The sequence below is a fragment of the Equus przewalskii genome, chromosome 3, assembly GCF_037783145.1.
Source record: "Equus przewalskii isolate Varuska chromosome 3, EquPr2, whole genome shotgun sequence".
NCBI lineage: Eukaryota > Metazoa > Chordata > Mammalia > Perissodactyla > Equidae > Equus > Equus przewalskii.
In genome coordinates, this window is record NC_091833.1 from 111223364 (window position 1) to 111241372 (window position 18009).

General features: G+C 42.3%; 1 long non-coding RNA gene across 1 annotated transcript; it reads left to right on the forward strand.

Annotated features, from left to right (window-relative positions):
* Positions 1-3386: 3386 nt before the first annotated feature.
* On the forward strand, positions 3387-12469 carry LOC139082380 (uncharacterized). The gene is made up of 3 exons (XR_011538308.1): positions 3387-3456; positions 7916-8012; positions 11480-12469. It is a non-coding gene; the product is annotated as an uncharacterized lncRNA (long non-coding RNA).
* The last annotated feature ends 5540 nt before the right edge of the window (positions 12470-18009 follow it).

An 18009-nucleotide genomic window follows, 5' to 3' on the forward strand; every position in this document is an offset into this window, starting at 1 on the left:
CTTCCCCTAGGCCTTCTGCTGGCTCCTTGGCTGATCCCTTCAGCATTAGTTTGTTCAGGTTGCCGTAAAAAGCATCACAAACTGAGTGTCTTAAACAAAAGAGACGTATTGTCCCTTAGTTCTGGAGCCTAGAAGTCCAAGATCAAGGTGTTGGCAGGTTTGGTTCCTTCTGCCGGCTCTGAGGGAAGGATCTGTTCGGGCTCTCTCCTTGGCTTGTAGGTAGCATCTTCACACTGTCTTCTCTCCATACTTGTCTACGTCCAAATTTCTCCCTTTAATAAGGACAGCAGTCATACTGTATTAGGGGCCCCCTTGCTCTAGAAGTACATCTGCAAATATCACAATCTGAGGTATGAGCGGCTAGGACTTGAACATAGGAATTTTGAGGAGATATAATTTGCCCATAACAGGGTCAGTGGTGGGTTGAATAATATCCCTCCAAAATTCATGTCTCCCCAGAATCTGAACTTATGTGGAATTACATGCAAATGTAATTAGTTGGAACTGTGAGACAATAACCTTCTGTTGTTTATGCCCGCAGTTTGTGATACTGTGTTACAGCAGCCCTGGAAAACTAACGCAGGCTCCAACATGTGCCTATGGTTTAGATCAGAGAAGCTCAACACAGCCTTACCAGAGGTCCGTGGAGTAAGGTCCAGTCCTAGAGAAACAGAACATTGGAACCTGGTTCCATAGTCAGGGCTTAAAGATTGAGTGTCAGACCCAGGAGGAGAACAGTGACTAAGGGTCAAAAGTGTGGCTCTGGAGTTGGAGTGCCATGTGTAAATGTCTTAACTCTACTACTTATGAAGTCGATGACCCTGAGAGAATGCTAGAGCCCCTTGTGTTCAATCCCATGCCTAGTGAGGATAACAGCCCCTCCCTCCAATGAGCAGAGGAAGGAAAAAAAGAGATAACGTGTGTAAAGTGCTTAGCAAGCACCCGGCTCAAAGTAAACAAGGAATATGCAGGGAACTAGAAACCTGCTCCACGTGGAGTGGCCATAGTGGAGATGTTTAATAGGGGCCTGTAGTGTGATGCCCACATGGACCTCCCAGGCTCGGGCACTCCTGCACCACAGGCAGAAGGACACTAGGCTCTCTCCAGGCCCCGACAGGGTGGGGAAGGAACCCTTGATACCAGTAAGTGGGTCAGGCTTTTCTAGCTGCGTTGGCAGGAGGCAGAGTAGGGCCAGGTGTGGGCCAAGTCCTCAGGAAGCTGTCACATTTTCTGCTTCTGGGGAAGGCAGGAGAGGTGCCAGCCTTCTCCTTACTCAACTCTCCACCCTCAACCAAGCAATGGAAGAGTGAACGGCCCCAACCCTTGCAAAACCAAAATAATCCTTTGCTAAATTCATAGACCTTGTTTTATTCATTTGTTTGTTTTATAAACTCCCAGGACGCTCTGTTTCCACGCACCTCTTCTAATAAAGGCAAATACCATCTCCACAGCAATGATTGGCCCAGGGTTGAGTCCCTTGATCAGAGAGCATTTTGTCTTAGACGAGATGGGGTCCAACTTTGTCTAGTCCATGTAAATTAAACTCCCCTCTCCACTGAGCCCTGGGATAGTCCAGTGATTCTCCAGGAAGCCTCTTTTAATAAGCAGGTGCTCATTTGTTTACTTTACTTCATCATTTCTTATTCCCTTTTTTTTTTTTTGGCCTTATTTCCCTGGAGTTTTCTTCAATGCTACAGCTCCCGACTCCATTAAGAAGACTTCAGGGAATATAGAAAATTACTTGAGAGGATAAGAGGGTTTGGCACCAAATTTTACTTTTTGAGAAATTTAGCTAACCACAAATCCCCCACTCAGCTGCGCCATAAACAAGTTTAAATTCCTTCCACACTCGACAGCCTTTGTCACCACCGCAGATGAGCTCTTCAAGGAAAGATGGCGAGAGGTGTCATGAGGCTGCTCACTCACCCCTGGAAAAAATGATTCGGAATGAGAAACTCATCCCAGGGAAGTCATGTGGCTCTCTCAAGGGCCCTGAAGTCAGAGTCAAAACAACCTCACCCCATACGCTGCAGTCCTGTTGGCCTGCCATTCTAAACCAGGGTCATGACAGAAAATGAGGATTAGCATTCCAGGTCTGCAATCTCTGCAGAAGCCAGTCTCTCTGCCTATACAGCAGAACGAGGAAGCCCGGGCTTCCTGAGACCCACTGGCTTCAATCCAGGGCACTGGGGGGTGGTACCTTGTCATCCTAGTCACAGTAATAATCTTGATAATGATACTAAGCTTTACGCATTTACTTACTGAAACCTATGGTGTGTCAGAGACTGTGCAAATTGTTTTGCATATGTTTTCTTAAATGCCATGCAATCTCTGCAGAGTTGCTATTATTATGACCACTTTACAGACAGAGAAACTGAACTTGTCCAAGGTCACATAGCTGCATTGATCAGAGGTCCATCCCAGGCCTGTTCAGCTTACAGACCCATGATCCACAAGCTGCCGTTTCTTTGGAAGGCAGTAAAGGAGGGTGGTTTGTGCTCAGATCTGGGGCCAGATGGCTGGTGGCCTTTGAATACCTAGTCCTCTGGTCACTTGCTATATGACATTGGACAAGCCATTAAATTCTGTTTCTCCATGTCCTCATCTACAAAATGGGCAGTCATTTGTTCATGCCTCCTACAACCATTTAGTGAGTGCCTGCTATATGCCAGGTGCTGAAAATACAGCAGAGAACCATCCCTGAACTCTGCCGCCTGGGATTGGGAGAAATGGGGAAAATGAACAAATTCATAAGTGAGCTATATTGCACATTATGTAGCTGTTAGGGTTATGGGGGAAATAAAGCAGGGAAGAGGGATTGGAATTCAGGGGTAGGAATAAAGGAGTGGTCCCATTTTATAGACAGCATCTGTTGAAGGCTCACTGATAGGGTGAGCAAAGACCTGAAGGAGATACGGAAGTAAATCATGCAGACAGTTGTGGGAACAGCATTTCACACTGATGGAAGAGCAAATGCAGAGGAGCATACCTGGCACATTTGAAAAGAGTGAGGGAGGAGACAGTGTGACTGAGGCTGAGTGAGCAAGGGAAGAGGGGGTGAAGATGGATTCAGAGACGGGGGCAAGATTGTTCAGGGCCTGCGGTCCTTTAAACCTGGTTTTCACTCTGAGTAACATGAGGAACTCCTGGAGGGTTTGAAAAGTTGACTGAAAGGATGTGACTTCTATTTTCAAAGTTCCCCTCTGGCCCTTAGGTGGAGCATGGACGATAGGACAGTGAGCTCAGAAGTGGGTGACAGGAGCGAGGAGGTTGCAATCGTAATTCAAGAAAGAGATGGCGGTGGCTTGGGTGAAGGAGATGTGGTAGCTGGGGAGGAGGGGTGGAATGGTCAAATTCTGGATGGAATATGACTAATAATGGACTGCACTTCATAGAATTCTTGTTGCAAGGAGTAAATGAGTTAACACAGATAAAGCATTTCCAATACTGTCCTAAGTAAGTGTTAATGGTGTTTCTCCTTATTGATAGAAATACCGTTATTGATGATAACACACTATGAAATTGTTCTTGTAATTGTAACCAATAGTTTCCCTTCTTCCTTCCTTCCTCTCTTCTTGCCTTTCCTCTTTCCTTAATTCCTTCTCCCTTCCTTCCTTCTTTCTCTCCTTTTTCTTCCCTCTCCCCCACCCCCTCACGTATTCATGTATCCCATTCAAGGACAGATTATTATAATGGTTCACCATGTGAGGTCTGGAATCATACAGATTTGGATTTAAAGCCTGGATATGCCATTTAACAGCTGTGTTACCTTGAGTAAGATTAAGAATCTCAAATTCTCTGAGACTTGGTCTCTTATCCTTAAAGTAGGCATAACAATGGTACCGACTGCAGGAAGTAGATTTGAAGATTGAGTTAATTTGTGTAAAACTCTTTCTCTAGTGCCTGGTGCTGTAAATTCTCAGTAAAAGCTGGTTTTTATTATTTATTGTATTATCGAATCTGTATTAGCAGCTAATAAGCATTGTGTTATATGTAGAGGGTATAAAGATATATTTCCATAATCCCAGTCCTCTAACTGCTTTGATCCAAAGGAAGCATCCCCGGAAAGCAGTCCTGGGAAGTAGCATAGAGTAGTAACAGATTAATCTTACAGAACAGCATAGCAGAGGACAAGATGCTGTGCTGCTAGGGCACTATCCAGTGGTACCTAATCCAGCCCAAGAATTCAAGGGAGGCCTCCTGGAGGAGGTGCTATTTAAACTCAACCCTAAGGGATTAGTAGAAGTGAGCCAGGAAAGTTGGAAGCTGGGAGAGGTTTCCAGCAACTTTTTGGCAAAGGAAGCAAGATGAGCAAAGATCTTGAGGCGGGATACAGCATGACCCAGTCAGAACCGCTGGCTGTTCTGAGAGCAGTAGAGAATCCCTCTGCTGACCAGGTATTTGTTAAACTGGTGAAATGAAGGGAACATTTGGAAATTATGAAGCTGAATTTCTTCCTTCACAATTATTCTATTTGGGTAGATTCGAGTTTCAGAAGGAACTAATGATTATAGCACCTGTCTTAGCTAATGTCCAAATAATGATGTCAGTCACGGGGAAGGAAAAACAAATTCACCACCCTCCCCCATAAACACCTCCTCTTCCTGGGCCCCACTCCTCTCCCCAACGGTCTTCCTAATAGCATCAGTATCATCACCCAGCAGTGAAACTCAGTCTCTTTTCCACTTCCTCCTCTGCATCCTCTACCCTTCCTGCCCCACAAGGGCACACACACACACACATCCCCACAAGCAATCACACACAGCTTCATTTAACTATTGTGTCAATTCCACCTCCATGACATCTCCTGTCTTTTTCCTGTCCTTTCTGATCCCACCGCCATGCTCCATGTTTAAGACATCAGTCAACTAGATTGTTGCAGTAGCTCCACAATTCATCTTCCAGTCCCTTCTGCTCCTAGGACAGGTCAGTGGTTAGAAGACCATTGCTATCAGATTAATCTTTAAAGCAGAGGTCAGCAAACATACTCTCTAAAGGGCCATATAGTAAATATCTTATGTTTTGTGGGCCATAGGATCTGCGTTGCAATGACTCAACTCTGCCATTTAGTGCAAAATCAGCCATAGAGGGGATATAAAGGAATGGGTGCGGCTGTGTGTTAATGACAATTTACTTACTAAGACAGGCAGAGGCCAGATTTGACCCTGTTTTACAGCAAAACTCTTAGCTTCACCTCACAACTGCTTCCCATATCTTTCAGGATAATGTCTTTAGCCTCAAATTAAACAGCTCATCTAGTGCTTCAAACTCTCTCCTCTCCTCATGGGTCTCAAACTTCCGGCCCCACTAAATATTCCCCATCTTCTGAACATGCTTAATTTTCTGTCTAATTTTGGTGCCCTTCCTTCAAAATTGGCTTGTTAAAATCTTGTTGATCTTTCAGGGCCATTTTTGACACTGGATCCATCTCCCAAGGGTCTTTTTCACAGTGAGAGTTCATCCCAGATGGTCAACTAGAAACTATTGGGCATCAATATTTTAGCTGGTAGGCCTCTGTGGGGAAGAAATTTTGTCACCTTGAATAAGACACTACCACTCCTGCTCTTGTCTGAAAATTCTTTCATATACCTCCTATTGAGAATCAGGGTCTATGACCACTCCTCTTGAATCTGGACAGGCTCTGCGATTACTGTGACCACAGAACATGGCAAAAGTGAGTCTGTGTCAGTGTCCAGACCCAGGCTTAAGAGACTGGAATCTTCTTCTTTCTGCCGTTTGGAACCCTCTCCCTGGAAGCCCTAGGCAGCCATATAAAGAGTCTGACTAGTCTGAGACCATCCATCATCATACTGAAGATGCTGGATGTTGGCGCTCAGGTCAATAGTATTAGCTTAACCCAGCCACACTTGTCAAGGCACTAGATATGTGAATAAAGTCATCTTGGGTCACCCACACTGGCCCATCCACCAGTCAAGTACCTGTATGACCCCTGTTATCACCACATGGAACTGAAGAATCATCCAACCAAGCCAGCCCAAATTCCTCACCCACAAAATCATGAGCTAAAACAAAATGGTTGTTTTTGTAAGCCATTGTGTTTGGGGCTAGTTTGTAATGCAGCAATAAATGAGCAGAAGCTAGGCTTCTAGGTTAGCCTCTTTCTTCTCCTTAAGTCTTCCCAAGTCAAGAGACTCTCCGCATTCTCATTGATTTTGCAGCTGTTCTTCCTACTGCCTGGAATGCTCTTCTAGTGTTATTATTTCCTTGTATTCTTTACTTTTTGGCCTATGAAAATCCTCACTTTATTTTTACAGATCCATGTGTAACATCACTTCCCCTGTGAAGCGTTTTCTGATTTCTCCCAGCAATTATTCACCAATTCTTTGACATTCTCCCAGCACATGGTTTATAAGTTCGTCATGGTAGTGGTCGCCTGGTTTGGTGAATTTTTTTTTTAACGTGGCTGCCTTCCCCAGTGGGCTATGATCTCCTCAGAGGCACACACCATGACTTACTCATCTACACAGCTCTGTCTTTGGTATGGTTGCTGACAGTTAGTAGCCACTTACTAAACAATTATTGAATGAATGAATGCAAAAGCTGGTATTTGCACTCTGATAGTTGACATGTTAGACAAAAATGTTGAAGGAAATCTTCTCATTTACTGACAAATCTAATTCAAACTTTCCCATTCCTCATCCCAAAGGAAAAGATCAAAAAGTTTAGCTTATTTCCAGCATATAACAACGTATGTCAGGAATGAAGATTGAAGCTAGGCTTTGCTGTGAGCACAAGTAAACCCTAAATCTCACAGGTTTAGGATGGCAAAGGTTCCTTCCTCATTCATGTCCCAGTTCAACACAGATTCGGCAGCTCTCCTGAGCAGATACCCTCCAATGATGACTCAGGAATTCAGGCTTCTCTCGTAGAATTCTGCCAATGTTGGAGTTCTCTCCTTGTAGGCAAGCAGAAAGGAGAAACGGGCTGTGGAGAAGATGCACCACTTTTAATTGCTTGAGACAGACTGACACATAACTTCTGCGCACATTCCAGTTGGCTGGCACTTAGTTACATGATCTTCACCTAAATACCAAGAAGACCGGAAAAGGTAGTCTTTCTGTGCAATCCAGAAAGAGGAAAGAGTATGGCAAATACATATTGTCTCTGTTACAGAGATTGTATTAGTTAGCTTTTGACAAGCGACAAAAAATATCAAAACCTAATGGCTTAAAAGAATCATTTATTTTTGTCTTACTGTTATGTGAGTCAGCTGAGTGACCCTTCAGCTCTGGGATGCATCAGCTAGGACTTGATGGTGTAGAACAGTAGTTCTTAACTGGAGACAACTTATACCCATCGCAATCACCTCCAGAGGACACTCGACAATGTCTGGATATATTTTTGGCTGTCACAACTGGGGGATTTTATTGGCATTTAGTGGATAAAGGCCGGAGATGCTGCTGAACATCCTACAATATGTAGGCCAAGCCCCTACAACAAAGAACCTTCTGGTCACAAAAGTTAATAGTAGCGAGGTTGAGAAACCTCGGTCTAGAATGACCTAACTCAGAAGGTACAGGCTGCTCAATCTAAAGAGAACTCAGCTGAGATGGCTTAACTCCCTTCCGTGGGGTCTTCCATCTTCCAGTAAGGTGGCAAAGTCTTCTTTACCTGGAGGTTTCAGGATTCTAACGAGTAGTAAGAGAGAACAAGTTGCAATACCAAACACTCTGAAGTCACTGCTTGGGTCTGTTTGTTAATGTCTCATTGTCCCAAACACTTTATCTCCTGAGGGGAAAAGCTGAAAACGTGGCCATTTTTGCAATCTAAACAAAGATCTTGTGTGGAATTTGGGTTGTATCTCTAGCGTATACTCTCAATCTCTGTTTAATAAATACTTGTGATAATTCAGTGCATTACAACAACGTGTATTTGTGAGTTTCTCTTTTCACAGAACATTCACAGTGATTTCTGGTGATTCAGACTGTGGGCTCTGGCGTCGAACTGCCTGAGTTTGGATCCCAGCTCGGTCACTTCCTACTGAACATAGGGTAAGTAGCATAATCTCTCCGTACTTCTATTTCCTCATCTGTAAACCAGGAATAATAATAACAGTAAGTCCAAAAAGGGCTTTTGGGAAAATGTAGTGATATAATACATGTACAATGACTCTCCAGAATATGGAAAGCGTTCAATAAATTGCACTTAATTACTAGTAGGCAGTGCTGTTTCTCTGACTCAGAAAGGGGACACACATGGGTTCTAAGTCCTCTGTTCAGGTGGCAGGACTTTGTTTTTCCTTTTCTCCTGCTTTTTCCCAGATCACAGATAAAGAAGTGGCAATGACAACTCTCTATTTTTAGCTTCTCACGAGGCAAGTGCTGAGCCAGTACAATGATTCTCATTTAAGTCCTTTGCAATTTGGAGAAGAGAAGACTAAAAGGCACCTGTAGGCACCATCAACCATGTGAAAGCCAGTCAAGTGGAATGGGATTAGCTGTGTGCTTTGTCACTTTGGACAACAGAACAGATCTGTTGGATGGGAGTTGTAGGGAGTCTAAATTTTATTGAAGGTAAAAAGAAACAATTCACTGAATGTAGGAAAGAGCAATCAGGGTGTCAAAGTCTGGATGAGCTGCTCTTATGTCTTAAGTTGGTTTCTCCGAAGCAGCCCCTGATATGATGATGTAAATGAAAGTGAATCAGAGAAGTGGGAAATAGGATGAGGAAGGAAGGGAGACCAAGGAAGAATACGATATCAAGTATGGGATATCAACCCTTGGAAGGTGACTTTGGTTCAATCCCACAAGGTAGCCTTCATTCATTAAGTCCTGGGGATGACATACATTCCCAGACACTTCTGGCTCTTTATGCTTTTGGACCTGTAGGCAGAGAGTAGCCTGAGGACAGCCCTCCAATTGCTGCTCTTGGGAGCAGAAGCTCACCAGAAGCTGGTGGGCACAAAAATGGTAAAAGGGATCCAAGGGAATAGAGGTGGAACACTGACATCACCTGCTGAGCTTCATCTATAGTGACTTTTCATTTTTGGAGAGATCCAAGCAGAGGTTGACAACCAAAGATATGGTCTCTCAAGACCTATTTTGACTCTGAGAGTCATTGAACAAAGGCTTTCCTTAGAATAATATGTTACCATTGCTTGGTTTCATTTGGCTTCCTCTAAAAACAACGCACCTGGAGAAAATCTTCCCCCAAATATGTAAGCCTAGTCTCCAATTGACCTATGTTGGCCAGGCCTTCTCTGTGATTACTCAGCAGACTCTGGCTTCAGATAGACTTAGTTTCTCATTGCTGATGTACCCTCTTTTGGTTGAAGAACCTTGGGCAAATTATCTAACATCCCTGTTCTTCACTTGGAGCCAATGATACTTACCTCTTTGGTCTAATATCAAGACTTCTATACCTGGTTCACAGTAGGTGTTTCTATAAATACTGTCATTCATGCATTCTTTATTCCTAATACGAGACAGCGGAAATTAAGGCAGGGAAATTAAGTTGCATCTCAAGTCACCTGGAGAGAATGGAGTTTATTCCTGTTCTACTGGCATTTCTGTAGCACAATTTCTAATATATCATTTTATATGGAAAATGAGATAATGCGAGATAGAGCATGAGAAAACAATAGACCCAAAGTCAGTGTCACTGTTGGCTGCTGTTGTTGTTGTCATGCACATCTTCTATTTCCTACCTACTGGACCTTCAGAAATTTCTTATGCTCTCTGTGCCTCAGTTCTCTCTGCTATAAAACATGAGAATCAGGCTAACTGGACGTAAAGTTCCTTCTGGTTCTAACTGCTTATGAGTCCAGGAGGCTAAGATGGGAAGAAAGCATGTGAGGCCTAGAAGTCGAAGTGTAGCGATGTGAATGGAGTCCCGCTTACTCGAGAGGCAGAGAGCCTCTGACACCCATGGGTTGACGTGGTAAGACTTAGCCTGTCTACCGATGCAATTTGTCTTATCTGATTGCTCGTTAGCTTTAGAATTTATTTATTTGTTTCTTTTTAAGGTTATTTCCAATCCAGAGGTTTGGAAATTCGGAAACAATTCACAAAATCATAATTCTAATGCAGATTACCTGAGAGGCACTGAGTATATGAGGGAGGAAAAGCAGCCACAAATCAAGGAGAATCTTGTGCAGTAGCTGGTCTGCCCACCAGCACTGGGAGGTTACAAAGCCACAATGGAATACCTCTGTGAAATACTTCACTGAATTACCCTGTTGGGTACCCCTTATTAAGCAAGCTGCTTCAGAAAGTTCTTTTTTTTTCCAGGGCTGGCAAAGTCTCACAATTTCATTATGCTGGGGGGCTTGGTTGCTGTCTCTTTTAAGAGATTTGTCTGTCTGGCAAGCGGCCTGAATTACCTTCCTTGTTGGGCCTTGATAAGTGTCTCTGAACGAAAGGAAAACAATTTGTACAACTCTTCCAGTCAATTGGAGGCTGAACTGTGAGACTGAGCAAAGCTCTCTTCCATCCCACAGTGCCAATTTGCCCTTATCAAGTGCAACAGAGAAAATGTGGCGGCGAGTTACCCTGAGAATAGGAAAGCACTCCTAACAAAATGAGAAAACAGTTATTGGACCAGTTTTATCAACCCCGAGCTGGATCTGCAGCAATTTTCATACAATTATGCCAGGTTAGAGTCGCCTCACCATATGGCTGGGCATTGATCATTTTGCTATGATGCTAATTTAATACATAGTGTGGACGTTTGCTTGTTTTGTTAATAAAATTTTCATTTTGGTGTTCTAATTCTATCATAGAATGTGTGAACATGGACAGTTTTGTTAATAATAATTGTTGATATTTGTAAATTAAAATCTCTTTCACAAACCTCATGCTGTTTGAACTTTTGTAAGAGACTTGGAGAAGCTCCAGCTGGCATTCTTGAGTCCCCTGTACAGAAAGACTGACTGAGGTTGAGAAGTTCTAAATTTGCCCCAAGGTCAAACCAGTGGTAGCTGTCAGATTAGGGTTTAGTCCAGATTTTTCCGGTGAGATATCCTTTCTACGCTGGGATACTGGACTTCCTTTAATAGACTTACTTATAGGAATCCCGTTGTGATATATTCAAGACCTCTCCCAACCTACTAGGGAAATGCAGGTGTAATCAACGAGTGAATGCCCCCTCCCATGTTGGAAGATCTGAGAGGCAAAGTACGGATTCTAGAGGCCAGAGGCCAGCTCAGGTAGGCATGAGAAAGCCAACGATGAAACATAAAAGAGTCATAGAAAAGGCTGAAAAGGACTTCTGAGATGCTCTAATTTTGAAGCTGTTTCCCAGAACCTCTAAGATTCTGTGCAGGCATTTCAGAACCCATTGTGGGGGCCAAAAGAGAGAGTTTGGGGCTTTCTACCCTCTCCCTCAGCTGTAGCAGTCCTCGCTGTCCCCTGGTTTCAGATATAGGACTTCAAAGAACATTTTCCTTTGGTAGGAAGGTCCACCATGGAACAAAATGTTTGAAACAGCTGGTCTAATCCAACGCACTCTCTTTCTGCAGGTGCGGAAGCCAGCCCTAGAGCGGCTATGGGTCCGAGAGGAATCTGTGGCCTGCAGGAACCAGACCCACATCCCATCTCCTGATTCCCACTTCTGTGCTCCATTGCCAGTGGGCTCAACCGATTAACACAAAGACTGAATATCTCAATACCCTTAACATTTAGACTCACATTAACTCTGCACTGCAGACCACATTTGGAGGCTCGAGGAGTAGCATTGTTGGGGAATATTCAGTTCATAGGGAAACAAGAATTTTGGACTTGTAGAGAGAAATGTCTAAGTATCAAGTAATGCTCTAAGGACTTTTTCTTCATTAACATTTTGTTATTAATTAATTTTAAATTATCATTCTATGATTAATTTCCATGCTTTCTTTCCAGTCCCACTGTCCAGCGTCACGTCTTAACTGGTCTCTCTGCCCTCTATCTTACCCACATCAAATTCATCTTACACACAATTACCAAAAATATCTTTCTAACATGCTAATCTGATCATGTTACTTTCTTGCTTGAAAACCGCTTCTTCTTTGATGTGGTGACATCCTAAAATCCCAGTTGTACTACAGAACGTCTCTCCCTCCACTACACCTGTTATGACCTCTCTGGCTTCATCTCCCATTATTAGTCCCCTTGTTCTACGAGTTACAACCACAACCATTTATTTTTTCCTCCACACACTCATCATCACTTCACACATGGAGCCCCGGGCACATACAGTACCTCTTGTCTGGAAAACCCTAATGGTACTTCTGTACCTGGAAAACTCAAGCTTCAAGATTCATCCTAAGAATTGCCTCTATCAGGGAAACTTTCCTTTTCTTACCTTTATCTAGAAATTGTCACAGTCCACCTGTGAATCTGCACCTGGGACTGGATCTCCCATCAGTGAACCTTTCTAGGCCAGGCCGGTATTATACTTTCTCAACCCCCATAATGCCTGACACAGGGCTTGGCACTTGTTAGGTGCTCAATAAACATCTGTTGAACTTAAATGTCTCTATTTCTGATCTCATGTATTAATTAAGGCTCTTTGGTTAAAGGAAATAAAAACCAGCTCATACAAATTCATACCAAAAGGGGGATCCGCTAGGGGTATTTTATAACGTATTAGGGTGGGAAGTTCTTCATGGAGGCTAGAATGCTGGGGGAATGAAGCCCCTTCCTCCATCTCCTTGAGGCCTCAAGCTCTCTGGTCCCTGCTTCTTTCTGGGGGTCTGATGAATTCTTTTATCCTTTCTCTCTGAGGATCAGATTTCTCTGCTTCTGAATACATAAGGAGGGGAATGATCACCATGGCCCTGACTCAATGTACCATCTGAGGTTAGTTTAACTTCTGAGACTCAATTTGAAAGAAGAATCTCTTTCCATCTTTCTGGCCAAGTATTGTCAGAGGGGCGAGCACAGCTGTGAAGACTGGCATGGCGGCTGCACCCACCCATTTGGTTGGGTCTGTTCGAAGAAAATGGGCTGTGGGCTACACACGTATCTCAAGAGTATCTGCTCTAAACATGCTATGTGTATCAAGATGAGGCACTCTAGAGCGAGACTGGCATTTCCCACAGTGTTTCCATTAAATGTTAGTTCCACAGGGGGATCATAGTTGGTATGAAAAACAGTAATGCTCTAGTCTAATAAATTTTTAAAAAATGCTTAAACAAACATAAACAGGTTTCTTTACTGCAAAACTCCTCCATGACTTTAACATGCAAATGTGATTTGTGAATCGGAAAAAGAGGATATCATTTCTTCATTACTTAAACTTATTTGTCCAGAGGAACATTTTTCCTCCCCAGAAAGATCTTTTAGCATTAAGCTCCTGTAGAATATGCTTGGAGAACACTGGAGTAGTCCAGTGTTAATTATCTCATCCTGTTGGTGGAAGTACATAATAATCAGTATGCTATACTCCACCAATTTACAGTAATGGCATATCCTGGATTGTATTTAGCAGTCTTCATGGGGATATAAATGCCTCTTCCTCTCTTCCTTCCTCCCAGGGGGCACAGATCGTGATTTCCCCAGTGACCATCCCTCAGGTGGAATTTCTATCTCTCCATTCAGCCTTAGGCCTAATTAAATGTCTGCTACTGTTTTAACAGATTTCTCTTAGGAGAGGAGTGCTAGTTCTTCTTGAAAAGTTGTTTCAGCAAATAGAAATGAGTTGTGAGAACATAGAAATAGTTATTTACAGAGGCACAACACAATTCATTTATATGATGTCCCCACGTTAATGATTGGTTCAGATCCATTCATCATGTGCTTATTGAGTGTTGGCTTGATTTTAGGCTCCAGGCTGGGCATCATTGATACCGAGATAAATGAGGCCAGGCCCTAACCTGGAGCAGCTCAGATTTTAGTAAAAGAGAAAAATGTGTCAGCAGATAATTTCTGAATGTGATAAATGCCTTGGTAGAAGAAAGTAAGTGATAAAGAGTTAGCAGGGTTTGCTCTGGGGCAGGGTGTAGAAAACAGTCTCCAGAGAAAGTGACACTTATTCTCTGTTTTCATGAAAGGGTAAATGTTCTCGATAAAGATAATAAAAGAAAGATTTTTATGCATGAGTGAGAAGAAAAAAGAGTCAAGGACAGAACCCTGGGTTATAGTAACAATTAAGTGGTTGGCAGAGGAAGTGAATTCAAGTCGAGGACTGAGAAAGAATGTCCAGAAAGTTGGGAGAAGAATTAGGGAAGAGGACGTCCAGGTTGACAGGAGAGAAGAAAGTTTCAAGAAAAAAACAGGGTTAGAGCATCAAATGCTGCTATAGAAAATCCAACAGGATGCCAGAATCATTGGCTTAAGGTTAATATTCTCAACTTTGAGCTTGAGTATATTGGCACCCCCAAAGACAACAATTTGGACTTCCATCAGCTGTTTCCATTATATGCACTCACCCAATGAAAACATCAAATTGACCCATGATAAGGTATTGTAGACTGCTATTACTGAATAAATGCAAACTTTGGTTAACAAAAATATTTGCAAACCTGAAAATGAAGGGAAAGGAAGGATGGAAATCAAAGGGATCCTTGGTGGGTTATATTGTAAACATGCATATTTGACCCCCAAAAAATGCACTTAGAATAACGAGACCTGATGTTCATACTGGATTGTACCACTGAGCAACCTTGCAAACTTAGGAAAGTCATTTCCTTCTCTGGAGCTGAGTCACCTTACAATGAGGAGGTGTAACTAAAAGGTCTCCAAAGAGTCAGAAGTCCTTGTCATGCTTATGTTAAGTGACAAAGACTTTATGCCTGAGAGCCATACAACAATTTCCAGTGCACCCTTTCTCACCCCAGCACAGTTCAAAGAGGACGTAGAATTTCACATGCATTGTAGATATCCTTAGGCAACCCTGAACCTAGGAGTCCCTGTGAGAGCCTCTGACTAGAGGCATCAGCTAAGCCACACTCAAATTCCTGACCCATGGAAACTGTAAGATAGTGAATGTTTTGTTTTAAGCTGCTAAATTTGGGGATAAGTTGCTACACAGTAATAGACAACTAATACACATGTTCCCCATACAATGACTGACTTAAAACATCTGTCTTCAAATTAACTTACTTTTTTACGTAAGTATATTTATTTAAGCAGAAAACTTTATATTACAAGTGTAAGAGAATGCTATCAATTTCCATAAATAGAAGGTTAAAATCATCCCATTTACTATCCACCTTGAGGGATACTAGCTCACTGAAAGACTGGAGGTATGTCAGACGCCCTTGTTTGAATTGAATATTCATTTCTTGTTAGCTGTGTGATATCAGAAATGTTCCCTTATGTTCTGAGACTTAGTTTCTTCATCTGTACAAGAGAAAATTTATCTCTATCTTTTAAGAATTTTTTGAGGATTAAAAAGCGAATTACTGTGAAAGCATCCAATGATGAAGATGATTGTGATGATGATGATGATGATTGCCAAATTTTTTTTATCCCTAAGCATGCACTAAGCACTGGGTTAAATGATTTCATATTCCCCCAAACCTTCTGATATCATTATAGACATTTTGCCACCCAACAAACTCTTCTGGAGAGGTTGAGTGACTTTGTTTGAGATCATACAGCAGGTGCAATGACAGAATAAGAATTCAAACGCAAATCATTTTCATGACAAAGCTCCTACTCTTCGCCATAATGGATTACAGACTGCATACAGTTAGATATACATACGCAGCCAGTGTTGGTTCCCTTCTCTTGCTTAAGAATGAAACTTTTCAGTCATCCTGTTTCCTACCTTAAAGTAATATCAAACGCTTGTTTTCCTCAGCCGGTTTCAACTCCATCTCTCTGATCATCCATAGTTTTCTAACAGAGCAGTGGTCAGGACCCCATTTTTCTAGGTTCACAGCAGCTCGTCAAACATCTTCCAGGGTCGATTGGAGCTGCCAGTAGTAATGACAAAATCCATGCCTTCAATTTCTTAATTAACTAAATACAATGAAGTCTGTAAATTGATCAAAGCAGGGTCTCACATGGAATTAATTAGGAAATTGTGGCGAGCACCTGTGGATTAATTCAGACTTTATAAATCTATTGGGAATTTTATGGAAGCCCAAAATAAAACACAGTTGTATTAAAAAATTAATTTAAAATGTGGTATCCACTTCAGCCTTTTCTGTTGGGAGCATGCAGCATCCCGGCTTCAGGATGCTGAGTTAGAGGCCCCTCTGTGGCATTCTGGGGTAACACTGAGTGTTGAAAAATGCCCGGGAAGGGGGGGTGCCATGAGTGGGCAGGTGGAGGCTTTTTATAAACTCGATTAGCACCCCTCCCCAGCAGATGCCTCCAAACATTACTACTGACGCTATCAGTTCATGTCAACAGTGTCATTTCTCCTCTATCTTATAGGAAGTATAAACAAAAACATTCTTAGCAGACTTCGCAGTACTTTTGACCTGTTACCAACCAATATGCAAAACCAAGATGCTTAATATAGCTCCAGAAAAGTCCTACCCAAGCTTCTGTACTCAAGCCCATCTATATGGAAATTCTGGGGCCTCCTCTCTACATAAACCAAGCATTCATTGGTTTCATTCATTCAGAAAGCATCTGTATACACCCATTAGACGCAAGGCACCGCACGTGGCGCTGGTGGAAGACTAATGGGTAAGCAACCTGCCTTTGCCTTCAAGGAGCACCCAGGTGAGCGGAGAATATGGACGTGCATGACAAGTTCAGGGAAATGAGTTTGAGGGTAGGAACAGCGACTGTGTGTGAAGCAGTAGCAACAGGTCAAAAAATGAGGTAATTTCTACCCGGGGGGCTGAGACGTCACTGAGGAGCTAACACTTGAGCTGAGCTGTGAAAGAGGAGAGACTGTCACCAGCAAACCTGAGGGAGCAGCATGCACCTGGAGGGCTCTGAGAGCAGGCCACACCTCACACATCAAGGGCACTGTGAGGGGTCCACCAAGGCTGCAGCACTTTATGTTTCTGGGTCCTGACACGTTGGAGGTGATAACTGTTCCGTAATAGCACTTCTGTTGCATTGGCTCCGCCAGAATCTTTGTGACAGTGAATTAAAAATGCAATTAGTGAAAAAAGAAATGCAATTAGCTATTTTACGTTGTGTTCATATATGCAAATTAGAGAGGAGACTTGATGTAATTATGTAGAAAACAGAGGTTAATAAATGCCAATTTGAGCCATAATTATCTGTACATTCCTGGAGAAGGGTGATTTGGAGTCTGCATTAAGGGGAGGAGGGAGGAAGGTTGGTGCGTGAGCCTCTGATCTGTGCGCTCTACCTCCCACTTCCGACTGCCTCCTCCGACCATTTTGCCGGAAGAGTCATATCATCCCCGTTTACAGATGGGACATCAAGACCAAGAAAGTGAAATCGTGTGTTGAAATTCTCACAGCCAGTGCCTGATCAGCCTGGAATGTACCCGATTTGGTCTGACTCTTAAATTCATGCTTCTTCCTTTTTCCCTCACTTTGTTTCATTATTATTTGAGTTTTTCATGATTTCAGGTAGAGATAGTTGGATTCAAATGCTAACATCTGAAAATTTATTAATGATCTTTTTGTTTGTTTCAGGCCATTTAGCTACAATATATTTCAACAATATGACTGTCAATTAATGAAATCATAGTATGTGCAACTTCTGAGAATATCTGATTTTTACAACCTTAGTTTTTTAGGAAAAAAAACAACCAGTTAATTCAAAGCATGAAGCTAAGCCCACTTGTATTTATGCTTCAAAACTGAAAACTACCAAAATTTATAACAGCAAAAATTGAGAAAATTATGCTGTAGAACTATCAAGGAGTATGAAGCAGCAAATGAAAATATTATGTTCAAAGATACAAAATATACACACAAAGATGAAAGAATTTCCTCTGAATGTATTTTTTAAATTTTATATAATAAGCAAGCATTTTTAATATAAATTTGTACTTTATTATTACTTTTAATTGAGCAGACATAACACAAAGACTTCACGTAGATTTTACATTCTTCCATCTTTGGAATAGCATCCTTTTGCTTTAAGAACAAAGTGCAATAAATATCTCTAAATAATGATATCGATG